The sequence below is a fragment of the Rattus rattus genome, chromosome 17 (genome assembly GCF_011064425.1).
Source record: "Rattus rattus isolate New Zealand chromosome 17, Rrattus_CSIRO_v1, whole genome shotgun sequence".
Taxonomy (NCBI): Eukaryota; Metazoa; Chordata; class Mammalia; order Rodentia; family Muridae; genus Rattus; species Rattus rattus.
The window spans coordinates 4,952,977-4,975,287 of NC_046170.1; the positions used below are offsets into that span (position 1 = coordinate 4,952,977).

A 22,311-nucleotide genomic window follows, 5' to 3' on the forward strand; every position below is an offset into this window, starting at 1 on the left:
AAGCCAGTCTGAGATACATAGAAAGACCATGTCCCCTCTCCCCAAGAAAGACTCATCGCTGACCAGCTATAGATAGTGCCTGAAACTCACTATCATCGTTTCCTTGTGGTAGACCGGTCACATTAGTCCATGTGGTAGACCGTTGGTGAAATTCAGACTACAAATGACGCACCTTCTAGACAGGGAAGACAGCATCTTTCTCCTTTCCGAACCTCCCAGCACCTAACTCAGTTATGCGAGCAGAAGAGGATTAAGGAGGCATTGAGTAAATCAAAGATTAAACAAAGATAGGCGTAGTGACACACAATTGCAATCCCAGCTCTTGGGAGGAGGAGGCAGGAGGATCAGAAATGGAAAGCCAATCTCTGCTACATAGCAAATCCAAGGTCATCTTGGTCTACATAAAACATTGTCTCAAAAACTAAAAATTACCAAACAGCAGATACAGTGAAGCCCTTGGTTTTGATTTTTGAGCCCTGTACCTTATCAATAGCATTCAATGGAAAACACATGTCATCCTCTACTAAGCAGTTTTTCTGTCGCCCAGTCACAGCTAAACAGTCACTATCAGTAAATATAGTCTTCAGATAACAGGATCAGGACTTGGTGGAGAATACCCAGTATCCTCAGGTCATGGGTGGAATAGCTCTGAGTACAGAACTACAATGTCGACCAGAACTCCCTACTGGGATTGATCCTGGGATCACAATATTGATGGTCTGCTTAAATGTATCTGTATTTTCTTCCTTTCTCTGTCTCCTTTACACTCCCTTTCTGATGCCTGGGAGAATCACCTTCTGAGCATGCTACTAGATGTGTTCTGGCAAACATTATAATTTATTATATAATAATAATTATTAATATCCATTAATAAGTGGTTTAAAAAGCAGGAAGTAAAGAGGTCATAAAGAAGTTTAGAGCTCTGGTAGGGTGGGTGGGGTGGGGACGTCCTTGTGGAGTGTAGGGATTAGGGAGGAGATACGGGATGTGGAACCCTCTTGGGGAGGGCAGACCCAGAGGGGAATAAAATCTGGAGTGTAAAAATAATAGATAGATAGATAGATAGATAGATAGATAGATAGATAGATAGATAGATAGATAGATAGATGGGTGGATGGGTGGATGGACGGACAGACAGACAGAGAGACAGACAGACAGATAGATAAAATAAAGAACCTTAAATAATTCTTTTGAGAAATAGACTTCTCATCAGAACTCTAAATTTAGGAAATCATACAGTGAGACGTGTCTTGGGGTTAGCACTTCTCGGGATGCTCATTTTGTCTAGGCTGGTCTGTGTTTTAAAAAGCAAGACTATGACTAAGCCGTGCTGCTTGGTTCCTGAGCCTTCAGCTCAACAGCTTTGCATCTCGGTGTGTTTCCGGGTGTGTGTGTTGACTGTAGATCTCCTGCAGGCGTTTGCATTAGCGGCAACTGCTCCGGGACTAAATCAGTTTGCACGAAAGAGAGAATGCTCTACACAGTTAATCAGACTGCTTCCCCACTACCAATCTAATCATTTACCTCCAATACTATTCCAGGCTGATCATATCCCTTGAGCTGTCTACACAACACAGGCTGAAGAAGAGATTTGGCAATTGTTTGTTATAATTTAATCAGAATGGATAGCAAGTCAAATAAAATAAGGCATAAAGTTGTGCAGGGACTAGATTTTAGCTGTGTGTTGATGGCTACCCTGCCCAATCAGCTCTCTAATCTCTCAAGTCTTTACCTCCCCTAATGGAGCCAGTTGTAACACTGTTGTATTTTCTTGTTGCCATTTTCACAATCAACAGAGTTCTGATCAATCGGATTGATTTTCTCATTCCCAGATCATCTCAGCGTTTTTGAAATGTATTCTGTCAAATATTAAGCCTAGAATGCTAGATGCTCTAAGAGAAAGCTTCCATTAATAAGCAAGGGAAGGGAAGGAGCAAAAACATAATAAAAAAAATACTTGAAGAACACACTGCTAATTAAATTTACTACTGGTCGTGTGACCTTGAAGAAACTCCATGATCCCTCTGAGCCAGTTATTTTTTTTTCATCTGTATAATGGAAATAATAATTCCCAATTTTCAGGGGGGTTTTGAAAATTAGAAAGAAAATAATTAATGCTGCTGGCATATTGCAAGTGCTTAAAGTTATAATTTTTGTTTTGGTATTGCTCAATCTTTCCAGTCTAATTTCAAGTCCAGTTTATTAATTGCCTCTGAAATTGATTATACTTCCTTGGAAGGCTTTGCTCTTGTGCTCCTCTCAATTCACAGAGGACCAGTTTCTAGCCTAGGCTTTCATATGCTCACAATCTAGATCAAGTCAACAAGTAAAAATTTGAATGGACAGTTCCTAAGGCAGAATCAGAGGTGCCTATTTCCGTTGGTGAAATGGTTTTCACAGGGAAAAAAAAATAAAATAAATAAATAAATAAATAAATAAAACCTTCATATGTCTAACACTGTAATAGAATGTAATGTGTCTCAAGTTTGGAATAAAAGCAAATGTTAATTTGTGGTAGTTTGGGGAATTATGCTTTATAATTCACTCTACTGAATTTCCAGCCATAATAAATAGCTTTGTTTAGTTTCATTTCTCTGGCTATAATGAAAGATCCTGCACCGGGGGGAGCCACTTAGGGGAGACATGGTTTGTTTTACCTCACAGGTCTGGATTACAATTCATCCTTGCAAAGTTGTCAAGGCAGAAATCTGAAGTTCCTAGTCAAGGCAGAAAAAATGTCCTCGGTTAGTCACATGCTTAACGCACAGCTGCCTTCTCTTCGGCTACACAGTCGAGGGTCCCCAAACGGCACTGCCTACTTTCAGGCTATGTCTTCCTGGGACAACTAAAGCAATCAAGACGATCTATCATAGACGTGCCCAAGACCAATTTCATCTAGATAATCCTATATTTAGACTCCGTTTCCAGCTGATTCTAATGTGCGCCAAATTGATGATTAAAGCTCACCACCACACTATTATACTATTCAAAATATTAAATGAGCTAACGTAATTAGATCACTTAGCACACAAGTCACAGCTAACACAAAAAGACCAAAAGAAATATGGCAACACAAAGAGAACATGAATAGAGAGAAATCTTTTGGGTTCAGACTCCATCTTAGAGAACCTGACCTAAGTTTGAACTCAAGTCAACTAACAGGCACTACTTTTCAGGTTGCCCTCCAACAAGATCTCTAGGTTACAAGTCCACCCCCTGGCACTTTACTCCCACCAATCAGGAAGAAAGGAGAAGTTAAGTTTGGCTCCCAGCACCAGCCAATCATGTTAAAGGTCATAGTAGCCCCGCCCCCAATTAGATGCTTGCCAGGCTAGAGACACTCACCCTCGATCATCATTTCCTATAAAACTTTGTCCCGATGAGTATTCCGGGCTTCTCCACCAGAACCGTCCTGTGGGGCAGTGAGTTAAGCCCGAGCTTGAGCCTGTGAAGAAAGACCCTAGTGCGATTGCACCAGATTAGCTCCTGGTTGGTCTTTTGGGGTTTACAAACACTTCCTGGTACTACAGAATTTGTATTACTTTTCTTACTGCAGCATGGTACAAGTGGACCGTCATATTGTATGTTAGCCTAATGTTACACACCAGGGGTGTTGAAGATATAACATTTCCTTGTGTATTCAAAGCACAGAGACCTCATTCATAGAGAAGTAGAATTTTAAACACCTTCTTTCCCTTCTTACCCACACACTGAATTTGCTTTCTGTCTTGAAACTAAGCAGTAGGGAGTATTCCCAATCACACAGTCTCAGAGATTTAAATAAAGATGTTTGATTGTAGGGGGGCACTAAAGCAAGCTGAGCTTACGAGTTGTTTTTTCCCCTGGACTCAGGATGAGATGCATTCCCTGCACATCGACAGCTTGCAAACAGGGTGGGGGTAACAAAACGCAACATGTTATGTAGAAAATGTTCCTAAGTTTTTCATGTAGGATAAGTGTTTCCAAGGGCCATGATACAAGGAAAGGAAGCCCAGTCTACCTTATTTGAAGCCCATAAGATCATGACATTTAACCAAAATCACAGGGTATGAATCTCTCTGTCTCTCTCTGTCTCTGTCTCTGTCTCTGTCTCTCTCTCTCTCATATACACACACAAATATACATGCACATATACACACATACGCATACAGATATACATATACACACATACATAGGCATACATACACATACACATAAATATACATATGCACACACACATACACATACACATATACACACATATACATACATACACACACACACTCCACACACAAATATACATGCACATATACACACATATGCATACAGATATACATATACACACATACATAGGCATACATACATACACATACACACAAACATACATATGCATATACACACATACACATATACACACATATACATACACACACACACACACACACACACACACAAGATTGCAGCAGGTATCTTATTTAATATGCCTTTCACTTCATGTTAATTTTAAAACTTTCCACCAAGCAACTGATTGGAAAGTCAGAGTTCTGCCAAAAGGACCTTTTATTTTCAATTAGTGATGCCCATTAGATAAATGACTATGAGACTTTCCATCCTCTCCACCCTCAAATTAACAAGTATGCTAACTACATTTGGGTGATCAATCATTTAATAATTCACAAGAAAATAAATGTGACATAAAAGATAATTGCAATTTTGTTCTGTTTGCTTTCCTTCAATTATAACCGGAGAAGAAAGTTGGCCCTGTGGGTTGTTTGTTGGGATAGAAATGAATGTGTGACGAGCTCATTTTGTAAGCACAGCTCAGTATGGACCCCAACACTAAGAATGAATCCAGCAATCATGGTCCTGTACTCTAAACGTTCCATCCTGGAGCCTGAAGCTGGGAGTTGCGACTCCTTTCCTATTTCAGTAATAACCTAGTGCCTGGCGTCTACCAGTGGGTACCAAAGCCAAGTTCTCTGCAGGAAAAAATGAGTATTAGGCCTTGTGGCATGAATAATAATTAAATTTGGCTGGTCAGTTACACTAGATATGACAGTCTGTTAGAGAACTTTCCATTAGGGAGCTGAAGCATTTGGACCTCCATGAAATATGGATACAGTCTCAGAATCATTTCTTCAGAGCCATGAATTCGTGGACCTGCCTGGAGTTCCAGAGAGCCTGCAAATAAGCTGGGGTTTTGTCATCTTAAATAGTTCTCCAAACAATTAAGCTTCAAAAGAGAAAGAAAGTTCAGCAAATATGTTCTGTCAATGTCATGGTCCTGAAATTCTCTTCAGGTTTAACAATGCCATCGCCATTCGAAGGGTGGAGGTGGGAGTTCAAATGGTATCGATAACTGGAGAAAACTCACATTTTCTAACGGTAACTACCGCGGGTGCCGTCCTCAAGGTTTCTCAACTGTGGGGTGCCTATTCCTTCTCCTTTTATTTATAGGTAGTTTTATGACTACTTTAACGAAGATAATGAGGCCAGCATGACACTACCTAACTCTGAAGACTGAGTCACAAAAAGACCGTGAAGTAAAAAAGTATTTTAAGCACTAAAAACTGAGGCAATAACTGGAGGGTTCCAGATGCCAGGAAAGTGAGAGGCTCCCAGGTCCCAATGGAGATGACTTTTGCTGAAATGCACAGCAAAGGGGAGAGAGAACCTGCAGAGACCACCACCTCCAGTAGATAGGCACGGCCCCAGGTCAAGGGATGGGGCCACCCACCCATCTCAAAGTTTTTAACCCAGAAATGCTCCTGTCCAAAGGAAAGACAGGGGCAAAAAATGGAGCAGAGACTGAAAGAAGGGCCATCCCAGGACCACCCCACTTGGAGATCCATCCTATCTGCAGACAGTAAATCCTGTCTCTGTTGCTGTTGCCAAGAGGCACTTGCTGACAGAAACCTGGTGTGGCTGTTTCTTGGGAAGTTCTGCCAGCAATTGACAAATACAGATGTGAATGCTTGGAGCCAACCATCAGACCGAGCTCGGGGACCCCACTGAGGGAGCTGTCGGAAGGACTGGAGGATCTGAAGGGGATTGCAACCCCATAGGAAGAACAATGTTGGCTGGCCGGAGCACCCAGTGCTCCCAGGGACTAAATCCCCAACCAAGGAGTGTACATGGAGGGATCCATGGCTCCAGATATGTATGTAGCAGAGGATGGCTTTATCTGACATCAGTGGGAGGGGAGGCTCTTGGTCCTGTGGAGGTTTGATGCCCCAGTGTAGGGAGATGCTAGAGCGGTGGGGCAGGAGAGGGTAGGTAGTACCCTCATAGAGGCAAAGGGGAGGGGGACAGGGCAGATGTGAGATGGGGGGGGGTTGTAGAGGGGTAACCTGGAAGTGGGATATCATTGAGATGGAAATGAGTGGAGTTAGGCAATAATACATCAGACGTGCAGCTAGCAAGTAATCAATCTAGGGTTTGGAGCTCTGTGTTTGACAGTGATGTGTTAGCTCTATTTCCATTGCTATGACAAACAACTGAGGTGGTCAGCTTATAACTTAAAAAGGTCTACTTGGGCTCATAGTTTTGGAGGCTTTAGACTGACCATGGTTAAACAACACTATGACTTTGAGTCTGTAGCAAGGCAGAACATCGTGGTAGGGAATAAATGTATTGGTAGAACAAAACCACTGACCTCATAGCCAAAGAGAGACAAAATATGGAGAGAATTCTACTGCCTTCTTTGAAGCCATGTCCCCAGTGACGTAAGAACCTCCCAGTAAGACTTATCTCTTATGGGTTTCAGCATTTCCCAATGGATTGTGGGCTATGGACCAAACCTTCAATGTGTGTGTGTGTGTGTGTGTGTGTGTGTGTGTGTTTAAGGAACACTGGCCCAATTACAGTACTAGAGGCTGTGTCTCACTTCTTCCATTGTCTGAGATATGGAATTTCAGTACAGAACACACACAGCTTTCAAGTCCCTGTTCCTCTGGCAGTTGGATAGACAGGTGGATCCAGTCAAGACTAAAGTAAAGCAAAGGTAAAATTATGAGGCAGGTGCTGTATCAGTCCTTTCCACTGCTGTAGTAACACACCCGAGGCCGCACCTTTTATGGGGTAAGTCATGTTTCATTTATGATGCCAACTTTGAAGAGTCCATATAGAATGGCACCAGCATCCAGGCAGGGTCCCTGGACCAAACTACAACACGACAGAGAAGCAGAACTGAAACTGGCCACATGCTCCGTGGATCGAGCTCATCCCAAACCAGGAAGCTAAGGGAATTCAGGGACCATTCTTGCTGCCCAGTGGGGAATGAACCAGGACCCCAAAAGGGCTATTTAATCCCTTCTGAGCATCGTATCTCCAATTATTTAGCTCCCTTCTATAACCATGCTTTTAGGGTTACTTTATTGGGTTCTTATATCTACCACTCTTCCAACCCTTATCTCTCATTAATCATTTCCAACCCCTAGATGTTAGGTAAGAGAAAAAGAAGGTTAAGGGGGAAAGGGTGCATCGATCACTTTAGTCTGCTTCTTGCTGGTTAGGGGCTTTGAGTTCCTAGGGGCAAGTCCAATCTTCATCCTCAGGGTATCCTGAGCTAGTAATCAAACAATCCAGCAATCTGTAGTGCGAGGCACGGCGAAGTAAAGATGGCGCCGACAGCCAGCCCCGTTCGAATGTGAATAACTTACCGCGCATGCGCAGGCTTGTCCCCTTGTCAGGGCAGCTGTATGATAATGAGGTGATCCGGCGCCCTCCTGTGGTGAACAACAGTACTGCGCATGCGCAGGGTTTTGCACCTGATGTCAGTCTGGCTGGGGCGGTACTATGCTAATAGGGTTCATGCCGCACCAATCTCTGGAGGACAAGTAGCTGGGATGACAGTGGGGTGACTCGTGCCTCACCAATCCCTGAAAGAATATTAGCATATTGTTGTGTATATAAGGCGAGCGCTTTTGCTGCTTGCGTCCCCGTGTCAACAATGAAGGTGTCCTGCAGTAAAGGCTGTTGAGAAGAATCCAACCGTGTTGCATCTTCCTTGCCGGCCGAGGTGGGCGTGACAGCAATCCATCGATCAACAGCAAAATCATTGACACAACAGCAGGGACCAGCAGCAGCGGGGGCAGCAGCAGCCACCACAGGCCCTCTTGGGGCTCTAACATTTATACCCTCTCAAGAGTCCCCAGAATCCCAAACATAAACTATCTGAAGCTGACAAAAATCATTCCCATCCTAGAGCAGTACACAATGATAGCAGCTATGACAGTCTGAAGCAGTCCCATATCCCCATACCTGGGAGTAGAACAAAAACATAATCACATAACATAACTGGGTTTTTTAAGAAACCAAAATTTTCATTATCCCCTTCCATTACACTCTACCTCTAAAACGTCCTTCTGGTTTTTAAGATCTTGGGGACCGGAGTTTCCAGTATGAACTTTTGGGGCACACACCCAAAGCATAAGCAAACCACAGTGAACGCTAAGGCATAATACAAAATACAGCATTGAGCTAAACTAAGACCATGAAGGAAGTCACCAGTACACGAAGATCTATCGCAGCTCTTGAGCGATGAGTAAGAACGCAAAAACGTATCAAAATAGAGATTTCCTCCTTATTCCACACACCTCACATTACAGCTCAGAAATCAAGTCAGGCACACGACTGAAGATAGGTGGCTATTTAAATCTTAGCTTCCACACAGCCATCAGCATGGACAAGAGAGGTGATGGGTATAGACGATGAACAAGGGCAAGCATTCTTCATGAGAGTAAAGCACTACGATTGAATCTGTCCTTATCAACAGCCCTCACGATGTATGCTGCGTGTCCATAGTGCACAAAACAAAGCAGGAGTTGAGGGATGGATTGGCACTGAATTGCTACCTCTAGAGCTTTGGCAGTTTCTCTCAGGGTGAAGCAAGCATATGAGAAATGCAAAGAATGCTGGCACAGCTGTTACTTTACCCATGCATTTCTACAAAAGATCTGGCATCGCGAAAACAAAGAATGAACGATCTGGATGAGGAAATAACCAGTCCAACATTCGGAAAAACCCAAAGCAGATGCTATTTTTAATGGCGAAGTGGTCAAATTAATTCTCTTCATTTGTGGGACAGGTAAGGCACTTTGTTGATCACAGTCACAGTGGTCTGAAGAGCCCCTCCATTTAGAATCAGACTGTTCATTCATCGTGTGGTAAAGAGGAGGCTAAGCGAAAATGCTCAACGAGAACTGAAGTCTAGGTTCAAGGTAATTCTTGAAATGTAGGAAAATAAGAATCAAAAACTAACCCTAAAAAAGGAAACTTACCAGTAATATATATTTGTTAAGAAACCTGACACTACTAAAAGAGAGGGGTCTGGAGAGATGGCCCAGCAGTTAAGAGAACTTGCTCTTCTTGCAGAGGACTGGGTTCAGTTCCCCACACACGGTGGCTCACAACCATCATTAACTATTAACTCCGATGAATACTGACACCTTCTTCTGGCTTCTGCGGGCAACAGGCATTTATATGTGAAGACAAACATTCACCAATATAAATAAAAATAAACAAAAATATAAAGAAAAGCAGAAGACAGAGAGAAAGCTCACAGCTGAGCTCGTTAGAAAGGCTTTCCTTGATTAAGCAAAGCTTGGGCATGAAGATATAAAACTGAGTGAGGAAAAGCAGAAAATGCTTTTATATGAAAAAAAAAAAAACAGAATGCCATGGGGGGAGGGGAGGTTAAAGACACAACTACCTCCTGATCTGATTGTGTTATCTTTCAGACACGTTTGTTTTTACTTAAAATTTAAAATAAAAGATATGCTTATGACGGGCACTTACTCTGCTCCAGGCATTTTGTAGATACCTTACCGTCTCAGTCAGGCTTCATAATGGTGTGATGAAATACCACCACCAAAGCGACTTGGGAAGGAAGGGGATTGTTCGACTTACACTTCTCCACCATCGTCTAAAAGTCGGGACAGAAACCCAAACAGGGTGGAGGGCTACTGGTTACTGGCTTACCCCTAGTAACTTGATCGACCTGCTTTCCTATAGAATCCCAGACTACCATCCAGGGGTGGCACCCAAAATTGACTAGGCCACCCCCCCCCGTGTTAATCACTAATTAAGAAAACACCCTAAAGGCTCACCTATTGCTTTATGAAGGCATTTTCTCAATCGGGGTTTCCTCCTCTTGGATGACTCCTGCTTACATCAAATGGACACGGAAGAGATTTTGGGGATGGTCCGGAAGTGGGTGGGAACGGGACCAGGAGGGACCAGGTGAAGCAGGGAGGGCTTCGCATAAGGTAAATACAATGTACCTCGGAGATTTCCCCCGCCCCACCCAGACAACACAGAACTTGTAAACTAAACAGAAAGTCTTGTTAGAGCAGCTCCCTTCCGAAGCCTCTTCCAGATGCGAAATGTCGTTGGAGTCGTTACAGTAATGTCCCCTCCGCTCTCACAGCCGACTTCGTGCTTTCTGGAGAGGCTTTCTACACTTTTAAAAATAACATTGCTGCAATTTTATTTTAACTATCTTTTAGGGCGTTGACAAAAGATCTAGATGTTTTTAGCTTTTAACTAAAAAAAAAAAAAATCCTCTCCAGCTGTGTTGATTCACGGGCTGTTTTTCTTTTTCTTTTTTTTTTTTTTCTTTCTGTGGATTATTTATTCCAGTTTGCTCTTTTGTATCCAAATGGACCCCCCTTGCTTTCTTTAACAGCAAATCTCTTTATGGTCCACTGATTGCTTATGTTCCCCCAAAATCCATACGCCGAAGTGCTAAGCCCCAGTGCTATGGTACTGGGACATGGGACCTTTAGCCGAGAATGGAATCCAGCTGCAGAACCTCTTGACTACGACACATTTGGTTCCCGTGAAAGAGACTCTAGGGTCTGTCCTCTCTTCTTTCCCACTGTGTAAAGAGGCAGAGATCTGGGGCCAGGGGCAGGCCTTCTTCTGACGAGGAACTCAGTCTGCCAACAACTTGACCTTGGACTTTCCAGTGACCAGGACTGGATGAACCAAATTTCTGTTTTAATGAAGCTACAAAACCTTTGGATTATTATCAAAAAGCCAGAATAGACTAAGACACCTGCTATGTCTTACGTAGACACTTATGTAGGCCGTTGTGCATATTCATGGCTCTAAAACAAAACCACCTAAGTGAACTCCTCAGCTCTGGGCATAGTCGTGTCATGGGCACAGTGCTGGGCCTATTGCTTCAGCTTCCCTATTTGAAAAAAGAAAGATAATTGTAACAACTCCCTCAGAGCTATCTGAAGAATGCAATACGCTACTGTTAGGGTTTAAATCTCGGCCTGTGCCGGGACAGAATACACCCAGACAACACGGTTCCACGTGGAGAGGTATAATGAGAGAAAAGAGTAGAGGAGCAGAAAGGCGGGCCATGGGCACGTGGACGGAGGGGATGGGGAAGGGGGCAAGAGCAGCGAAAAACAAAGAGTAAGAGCGGGTAAGAGGGGAGTAAGAGAAAGAGGAGGGGGCAAGCAGCCCCTTACATAGTCAGGCACAGCTGGCTGTTGCCTGGCAACTGTGGGGCGGAGCATACCTGGCGGTTTCCAGGTAGCTGTGGGGGTGGAGCTTAGACAGAATACCAACAGCTACCATCTATGAAGTACTTTGGGTAACCCGTAGTACAGACTACTTCCTACTGGCTATTGTACGTCTTAGGATGGGACATCCAGAAGAAGAGGAAGTCTTTTCTATATTGTTCACTTCTGTAGCTCGGCCCTGACTGCACGGACCGCCATAATAACTAAGACCTATAATGCACAAAAATGAAGTGTACTATTGCCCAAATTAGGAAGACTATTGAAGGTCACCTAGACAAACAATTCTCTAGTGAATCCAGGCCAGGGGCATTAACATCATCTAAGGACATGTCATAAATGTAAATTCCAAAGGACTGGAGTGTAGTTCAGGGTTTGAGTCCTTCTCTGGCATGTGCAAGGCCCTGGCTTGGATCCACCACACTGAAAAAAAATTAATATTCAAGAACTTAATCAGAAAGTCTAGTACTACTGAGCCAAGCAATTGCTGTCTTTTAAAATACCTCCAGAAAGCGCCTCTGTTAACCAAATAGGGCCTACTGCATGATAAACACATAGTTTCAATCACTTGTTTTCATAGTAACAAGAAAGATGGTTGAAATTCTCTCATTCCATAAAACTGTACATAGATTTTTTTTAAAGACAAAATACCTCGTTCTGCTGTTGATGAACAAGTAAGTTAGACTCACCGTTAGCAAGCGATACCCCATAAGTATCGCAGCAAATATATAACCTAGAACCTCTCAAGATGGGTCACCAGGATAATTATGGCTGTAGAAAAATGTTGATTAAGCATTTATTACATTCCAGAAATGTAACATGCATAATCTAATTGAACACTAGTATAATACTATAGGAGGAGGACAGATGAGAACTTTAAAGTCTAAAACTTGTTGGATTCTGCCGTTAGAGCACAGCGGGTTAAGCTATAGCTGGGAATGGAGTTTTCAGTATTGTAACAGGGAAGTGAGAGAAGGTGGTCATGCCAATCACGGTTATAGCAAGATGTGGACACCAAACAACTCACATTGAGACATCCAAGCTGTAGCTTTGGATGAGGCCTTTGCCGCCAATGAAGGTGAATTAATCACAAAGTTCAGCTGGACACCCAGTTGAGCTTCCGTTGATAATACCTGCACATCTTTCACTAAGCTGTGACACACAAAAACACTTCCATTGTCTCTAAAATGTCAGTTACTATTTTGTTTCGTTGAATTATACGAGAGCTGTGCCCTTGAGAAATATAAATCCATCAAGGAAGCGAGCTGCCTCTCTAATGGGCCTCTGAGAACGGCTGAGTATAATGACCATATGTGTAATTATTCATCCCCTAACATGCCCTATGTCCTCTGAGAAGTCACCTACTTAGATCAGCAAGCTATAGCCCAAGGGCCAAATCTGGTACCTGCTTTTGCACAGCCCGTGTGCTAGACATATTTATATATATATATATTTTTTTACATCTTAGAATGAATTTAAAAGAGCAAGAGGAGAATGATATTTCGGGGCATCTGAAAATTACATGAGATTCAAAATATTAGCGTTCATAAATAAAGCAATTGGAACACAGCCAAAGCCATCCATTTCTTTGATGTCCATAGCTTCTGTCACGTACAACAGATAAAGTACTTCTCTCCGAATTAAGTGGTCCACAAACCTGCAAACGCTTCCTTTCCGGTCCTTTAAAGTAAGTGTACAGACTACTGACAAAGATTACCTCCAATCCTTCTAAAAACCCCCTGAGCAACACTGTTTGCACAAAGGCACTGCATCTCAGGAAGGTAATTATGTTACTGTGGTGGTACAAAGAGAGGCCCACAAAGCCCTTGGCATTCATTCCATTAAAAAGACTAGGTCTATATCTCCTTTCCTGAATCTAGAAGTTAAAAGGATTTGTTGGTCTATCTTCTATCACTATAACAAACCACTGGGATGGGTAAAGAGAAGAGGGATGTCTGAGCTCCAGTGGTAAAAGAAGACCGAGAAGAGAGAGAATCCCACTACCCCCGTCAAGTACTTACTTTCATTGTCCTAAAAACCGACTACTTGGCTCTACGGGTTAAAGATGTCATCATCACCCCCTCCCATCGTGCTACCCCGGAGACTAGGCATTGAACACATTGACTGGCCTTTGAGGGACACTCAAGATACAAACTGTAGCAAACGGGAGGGTGGTGACTACTCCGGGGACACAATGTGGCATTGGGTGGTCTGTACCTGGCAAAACGAGGTGCCAGGTGACCAAGATACTCTGAAAAAGGAGAGGGTCACAAGATGTTTAAATAGTACAACCCATAACTTTGATTCCTGCTAAAAACAGTTGGAGCCTGGCCCTTAGAAGCATTGAAGGTGTGGCTTCTGTGTCACATGTGAGTCAGTAGATGACAGAGAGGAGAGAGGCTATGTCTGTGCTCAGTGTTATGACCTATGAATGTCTGAATGATTAGTAGCATGACATCCCCTGAGAAGGGCAAGCCTTATCATCAGCCCGGTGCCATGCGGGCCTTGGGGGAGAGGGCAGCCCATGCCTGAGATGATCTCTGCCCAGTGCCATAATGCATGAGCAGGGCATGGCACTCCTGAGACCATCCCTGAGATGATACTCAGAGACCCTGGACTTCACTAAGAGGAGCAAGTATGTGGTGGAGAAGTGGAAAGAGAAAGAGAAACAGAAGGATGTGGGCTCAATGAAGAGAGGCAGAGCTGGAGACTCGGGGATAGTGAGGAACGGCCTGATGTGAATAGCTGGTGATGTCACCTGGGACCACAGTGGGGTCCTAGCCTGTGCTGCCACTGGGGGCCCAGTCTGGGTCTGTGGCCCTGAAGCAACAGGGATCCGTTACCACCAAAGGCCAGGCAGAAGCCCCTGGTTTGGACGGCCACCTGGAGACATGTTCATGTATGAGGACCTTGCAGAACTATTCTCACCCCTCACCTGGGCATCATGGCCGTTGGGGCATGATAGAAAGAGAGCTGACCCCACCCCTAGCCAGCTGCAGCACTAGAGAGAGCAGGTCCTGCACCTTACCTAGGAAGCAGGGACAAGCTGGTTCTGGTTCTGAGGCTGCCGGTGAGCCAGCTCTGAGAGCTGCCAGGCTGTCCATCTCAGATACCACTCCTGACCAGATCAAGGGCTTTGAACTGGCCTACCCCAACATCTACCCCATGGATAAATGGCTAGAGGATATTAAGGGCCCAGTCCCACAGAACCAAAACTACAGGATCTCCATGACACAGCAACAACGTGATATCTGAGAGGAGTCCCAGGGAGGTTCCGGTAGTGATAGAGCAGCAGAAGTCAGAGACCTCGAACAGACCAAGGACTCATTGCAATGAACATTTGCAAGCAGAGAAGTATGGACGAAAGGGTGCACTGTGGGATATACTATAACTACAGCTTCCACAATAAGACTTTTCTTTTCTCTGTGTGTGGGGAGTCTGCAAGGGTGGAAGGTGGGCACAAGGGGAGTGGGGGTGAGTAGGATTGGGGTGCATGATGTGAAATTCACAAAGAACTAATAAAAAATTAAAATGTGAAATATAATTACAAAATGTAAGTAGTTAGAAGACATGAGTAGGGTGGGAACTCATGATGGGTAGAGTAGTGATCCCTCTAGGTTGGATGAGTACATTATAATATCTACTCCTATCCATGGTGGCTCTTCCATTGTCACATTTTGACCTTACAGTGCTGGCTTCCCAACTTTGACCACAAAAAACGTATTAAAGTCGTACTGTCTAAATTAGTCCCAAGCAGGGACTTTGCATTTTTAATTCTCTTTTGGGTAACTCCTCAGGTTTTTGGATCATGTAAATTAACCAATTATTGTTTTTAATAATTATTTTTATAATTTTCACTATACAGTGGATTTACATAAGCATTTTCTAGAAACTTTCTAGGTTGATGATCCCACTGGGTTTTACTAAACAGGACACATAGCAGAGCTCACCAGCTCTTGAAAGTAAAGCCAGTTGAAACATTAGAGTATTAAATGCCACTGTCCTTGAATACCTTGAAGGACTACAGGATAGATGTGAGAAGGTTGTTCATCTCTAAGCCACAGTACAGTCCTTTCTGGCATTCATTCATTTATTCATCCATTCACTGTGGTGTCAGGTGAACCCCAGGGCCTTGCACACAGTAGACAAGTACCCTACACTAACCTAGATTCCCACCCTGTCTTTCTGTTTTCCAATCAGTCCTGGCTTCTTCCTACTTTCCCAACACCCGCTTTTCATTCACCCCATTCCTCACCATTTATTTTTCAGTAGGGAAGCTTTACCTCCTTTGCATTTTGTAGTGATCATCCTTAAACTTATTTGCCACAAAACATAACAGATTTAAGGAACTGACAAATGAGGGTTCTGGGTTTTTAAAAACTTAGGATACAAATGGAATATTAAAGCAGATAATATAAAAAGCCATGATCGTGAACATGAGGAGTCAGTGAGCAGAAAGGCTGAGACATTCAGAAACGTTAAGTGTGGAGCAAGCGTTGTAGAGACGACCTGGGGAATGCTGTCAGATGGGCACAGAGGAGAGCAGCTCTAGGCTAGCAAAGGGGTGCCTAATGGGGCAGCAGGGCATCTCAGTTCAGCCAACCCACAGCTCAGACAGAAAACTACATCTGTCTTTGTACTGCTTTCTTAAATATGTAGGACATAAAACAAAATGCATACGGCTTACTGAGCCAAAGATGTAGAAATCACCAAAAGAAAAAAGTAGGAAGAAAACCCTGTCAACGCATGTCAAGCAAGAAGTCACAAAAGTGCTCCTGGGCGAGCCTCGTGTCTTCCTCCATTTTCTTTTTCTCCATGATTTGATATGTGAAGGGAGACACTCATCCATGAAGCTGAAGATGCTTGACTACTGTCTGTTAAAGCAGTCTACTCATGACTGCTCTCAACTGGGGAGGCTTCTTACTGTGACGAATGGCTACAGTTAACTTGCTTGGATCCTATCCCCCACTGACCTCTCCTTGTGGGTGAGTAGAAACTTAAACTTAATTTGGTTTGGGCATCCTGTTTTCAGCCACCTCCGATGTAATCAAATCGTTTTCACTGTAGGGACAAACAAAATGTTCTTGAATAAAACAGGCTTACTTCAGTCAATGAATTCTAAAATGTGACCCCCTCAAGTCTCAGGGATGGTTGGGGTTAAGATCAAGACCTGGCAAGGACAATTCTGAAGGTTCCCTCATTCTCTGGAAAAGCTTTCGTGGTACAGAAACAACTGGGTGGGCCATGGCCATTTATACTTCAGACCTAAGGAAGCATTCCTAAGTGCTCAGGACATTTTCATTAACTGGTGAATATTTCCTGTATATGTCTCCATGTGCTACACTCCTGTTGGAGTTTGGGACAAGATAACATAAAATTCTTCAATTTTATCAGAACCATTGTAGTGCATACACAGACTATAGAAGGAGCTTGCTATAATTAGTCTTCATCTCAGATGCAGTAAATTGGCTTAAGTTGAATTTCTACTGCAATTATCACTTTTCCTCCAATGTCCATTTTTTTTATATATATTTGTTTCTTTGCTGCCCATCTCGCTCAAGGAAAATAAATGTATTTGAAGATTGCTTCAAATGAGCACTGCTCTCTAGTTTATTTTTGAAATAATAAATGTTTGTGGATGTACACAAGAGCCATGAAAGAAATACAAAAATCTTGTGTGTACAAAATTATTTAAAATTAATTTCTCAATGGCACTCCTCATCCACTTTGAAAAGCTTGATTCTTCCTGTATTTATGCATTCCCATGGTAGACAAATCCACACAGATAGAAAGCAAAGTGTGGTCCCCAGGGGCTAGGGAAAGTAGCAAATGATGTATGGCTTCGGAGTGGCTCAGAAAATCACTCTGAGAGATGACGTGTTCTGGAAAGGTGTCTGGTGATGGGAGCTCCTCATTGTGAATTCACTAAAAGTCAACGAAGGATGCACTTGGAAATGGTTGGAATGATGAATGGTTTTATTATTTTTAGGATGTGTATGTATATGTGTCCCTGTATATGAATGTTGGAGGTCGCCCCACAGAAGGCAGAGGAAGACAATGGGTCTTCTAGAGTCAATGTTAAAAACAGTTGTGACCCACTCACCATAAGTGCTCGGAACCCAACTCTGGTCCTGTGGCAGAGCAGCAAGTAATCTTAACCACTGACCCGTCTCTCCAGTTCTCTGCAATGGAGAATTTTATGCATGTAACATTTATATTAAATAAAAATAAAACATATTTTGCCTACAGAAATGATTTGAAAACTCAGCTTTAGAGCCTCAGGTTAATCATCTAAAACCCAACACATCTGGAAGTTTTTGTTTCCTCCCATAGCCATGAAAAAATGAAAACAGAGAATACCAAATAGCTGTCACTTAGGTCAGAGATGCTAGCCTCCTCCACAGGGTTCCTTGAGCACGGAGGGAAGGGATTTGATACAAACATCCCATCTATGGCTGAGGGCCCCAAGGTCTCTCACTTTCTGCATGTTGTCCAGCTATAAGTCTCTGTATATATTCCCATCTGCTGCGGGAGGAAGCTTCTCTGATCATGAACTAACAAGATACTCACAGAGACTGGGACAACATGTAGAGGACCTACATAGGTCTGCACCAGTAGGGTGCTAGAGCTAAAAAGAAAAGTAGACAGATGCCCAATGACGCCCATCCCAAGAAGCTATCTCCAATTGGCGACCACTTGCAAACGAAAACTCAGTTTCCTCCTCCAGGGGAGTCTCACTGGGGAAACAAACTACTCTGAAAGATTGGCTCATGCCCAGCAGTAGATGGCCAGCAGAAAATGAACTTAATGGCACCTTTGAAGGTTTTTGTCTTATATGTCATGTCAGGGTCTTCTGCTTTTCTTTCTTCTTCTTCTTTTGATTTTTAATCTTATTTATTTTATTTGTTTTATCTCTTTTTACCCTGCTGGTCCTTTTCATAAATAGTATGGCTTCCAGTTCTGTGTTTTTGTGGGATTCTTGAGTGTGTAAATGAGTGGGCCTCTATGTCTTATCTATTTCTTGCACCTTTTCTTGGGCTTGTTTCTTTCTATTTGCTTATTTTGTTCTATTCTAATATATTTGTTTTTATTTTATCTTATTATATTTTATTTTATTGATATCCCTTGGAAGCCTATTTGTTTTCTAATGAGAGATGTTGTGGTTTGCCCTGAAGTTATCTGTATTTTGATGCTAATTCCACTCAGGTGACTTCACCAGAACCACCTCCCCATTGAATTTGTAAAGTACAGGTGAGGGGCAGGTACAGGATAGAAGGAGGCCTGTCATTGGAGGAGAAGGAAGGATGGGCAGGAGAGAAGTTTGAAGGAAGAGGAGGAGACTAGAACAGAAAGGGAGACGGAGGGAGGGTGAGAAGCCATGGCAGGTGATGTTAAGATTCTGTTCTGTGTATTTACGGGTTATTATTAATGTTCTCAAGGGATGGATGGTACTGGGCTTTGTATGTTTAAGTGGGCAATATCTTATCAATTGGATCAAAGATTATTGTGTTATGTGTTCTTTTATGTGTAGATTTAAGTAATGTAATGGAGTGTGTGGTGACTGGTCTGGGCTGCCAGGGAGTTGGGATGTGTTTCCACCAAGATATCTAGCAGATATCTTGGGACACTGCAGTGCAAACCCAGCGAGATAAAAGACAACCATACCCCTTTCATTTTTTATATTTTTACAACAACAGAGAGACAGAAAGGGGGCAGAACCAGGTGTGAGAGGGGGCAGGGAAGAACTGGGAAGAGTAAAGGGAGAGGAAATTATAAGCAGAATATATTCTATTCTCTTTGTTGTTGTTGTTGTTGGCCAACAAGGTCCCATGGAGATCCCTAAACAACCCAGGCTAATTCTAGGACAGAAGGTCACTTTCTGAAAACTGACAGCGTTGTCCCATTGCCAAGGACAACTTCTACACAGCTCATTGACCACAAGAAGTCAATCTGGAACAAGCTTGGAGCCTTCACCCACCCATTTTCGTCTCTGATGCTGAAGGTACTCTTCAGGCTATGGAAAGAATAACCTGAACACCAACCCAGCCACAGAAGAAAAGAAAATCAAACACAAAAACCTTCCATTTACAACCTTTCCTGCCTGAATGATTTGCTCGGGCAACGATAGATGATGGCTCAGGACTTCTAACAGTGGCCAACCAATGTTGGGTCTAATTTGAGATCCATGCCACAAGAGAGAGTCTGTGCCCTACACTGACTGGATGGCCAAGAACCAGAGGCTGGATAGCTCAGAGACCTAACAAACAACACACACACACACACACACACACACACACACACACACACACACACACACACACACACATCTACTACACTCATTGATGGGTGCCTTGTCCAGTCATCATCAGAAAGGCCTCCTCCTGCAGCAGATGGGAGCAGATGCTAATGAGAGAAGATCCGATTCTGCTCTCCTACGATACAGCACGATCAGCTTCGCTTCTCTGCATCCCTCCCATCTCCCCCCTACACCTCCCCTCTCCTGCAGATCCACCGCCTCCTCATTTCCTCCTCAGAAAGAAGCAGACCTGCCAGAGACAATACCCAAACATGACAAAATAAGATACAAGAAGACGAAGCAAAGCATCTATATCTAGGCTGGAAAGGACAACCCAGTAGGAGGAAAAGAGTATCAAGAGCGGACAAAAGAGTCAGAGATACTCTGTTTCCACTGATGGGAGTTTCACAAAACCAGCAGCCTAACAGCCATAGCAAACACACAAAAGAACGGGTGCAGGACCTGTGCTTGCTGTAAAGCCTCTGTGAGGCCACGTGAGCTTAGTTAAGTCAATGGACCATGTTTTCCTGCTGTCCATCCTCTCTGACTTTGATAATCTTTCAGAGTACACTGATCTCCAAGGGGAGGGACCCGATGGACACCTCCCATTTAGACTCTCTCTCCAATTAACGTCTGGCTGTGAGTCTTTGCACCTGCTCCCATCTTTTGACAATGGAAGCCTTTCTGATGACAAATGGACAAGGTACCAGTCTGTGAGTATAACACAATATCATTAGGAATCATCTCATTGATGTGTGTGTGTGTGTGTGTGTGTGTATGTGTGTGTGTGTGTGTGTGTGTGTGTGTGTGTGTGTGTGTGTGTTTGTTGTGTTTGGTTCTACCCTAGCTCTCTGGACTATCCAGTCTCCAGTACCTATTTTCAATAAGATAGAACCTGACATATTTTAACTATTTTTCAAAAGGAGATAGATACTAGTGTCTCTTCTAGACAAGAGTCACAATAAATACCCTAGACCACTTTTCCTCAAAACTGTTTTGAAAAGACTTGATTTTTCATAATAGAAAATAAGAATATTTTAGAAAAAAAATCATTTTAGAAACTACAATAATACTAGTTCAAATGTAAAAGCTAAGAAAGTAATCACTATTTATTTACAGCAACAGATTGTTGCTTGTGAATTTTTATTGTTTGAAAGCTTCATACATTTATAGAATGAGATTCATTCATTTCACTCCCAACTCCCCTCCTCCCCCAACTTAATAAGCCCCGCCCCCACCTTAATAAGTCCCGCCCCCACCAGCTGCAACTCTCGTGTGCTTCAACAAGATAATTTTCCAATTGTCATCATTTCTTCACTTCGAATTATTTGATTTTCTCCTGGCTGCCACAGAGTGTTCCTGCCAGTTTTCCTACCCTAGCTGCGATTGTTCCACACATTGCGTTTCGACTCCTTAAGGCAGGTAGCAAGATTCCCCTTCATCTTCATGGAAGGCAGTACAGACAATGGCTGCAAGAAAGAGAAAGTGGCGTCCACAGGCCAAAGATCAAGCATAGACATTCTGTTGGAGATAATGAAGTCCGAAGTTTAAATCTTGAGTTTATCGTCTAAAGGGGACCCGTTCTCTGCCATTGCTCCTTTGCTGATGAGGCTGGGCTGTATACAGCAAGTACCGTGGGTCCAGGAGGAAGATAAAGGTGTTACACTGGAGCCTTATCCATAGATCTGATCCAACTTCCAATAAATATGGTGAGTTACTTTAAAACATTCTTAGTACTAGCTTATTCATATGTAAGTTAAAAATAACAATTATATCACAACAGTACCATAATCCATAAGTGTAATTTTGTTAACAAATGCATGAGGTAGAGTTTATATAAAAGTCTGGACATTACTATCAGGAAGGTGGACATAGTTTCCCCTCCGCTCCATATTCTGTCCTTGTTTAATCTATGAACCTGGGCCAAGGACATGTTATAATGTTTGAGTTTTTATATTAAATATTTATCCCATTGAGTATCTGATAACCATCATCCCAATGGTTAAATTTGCAATTAATGAATTTATAGCCCCGTCTTAGTATTTTTTAACTCGCTTGAAAGGATTTATATGTATCCCTCTTTATGTTTTATGGTACCACTTCTTGTCCATTTTTGCAACCCTCCCATAGCCTACTCTTTGCCTTTAGACAGATCTCAGCTTCTCCAAGTTCTCTAGTTAGAATTCCAAATCATATTAATGAGCCAAACATTAGTCAACTGAAAAACTGAAGAGGACAATCCTTCCACTTCCATTTATCTTTGATAAAAGATAATAAGTTGATTCGCAGTCCGTGGCTCAGGGATGGATGTGGAGCGTGTGTTCCCAGCAGGCGGGGCAGATGCCTTCTGTGTAACAGCTGTCTCTTTGTACTCCAACTTCAAGCACAGCATTGTGCTAAAACAGCAAGTCAAGTAATAAAAATGGGACAATTCTATTTCCCCCACTGTGAGTTTGGACATGTGAATAGAAAAAGAGAAAAAAAAGGAAAAGAAATCTG

General features: G+C 42.9%; 1 non-coding gene across 1 annotated transcript; it reads left to right on the forward strand.

The window, feature by feature from the left end:
* Positions 1 to 13,842: 13,842 nt before the first annotated feature.
* Positions 13,843 to 13,975, forward strand: LOC116886736. Its single transcript, XR_004386144.1, has one exon. It is a non-coding gene; the product is annotated as a small nucleolar RNA SNORA17 (small nucleolar RNA).
* Positions 13,976 to 22,311: the final 8,336 nt, after the last annotated feature.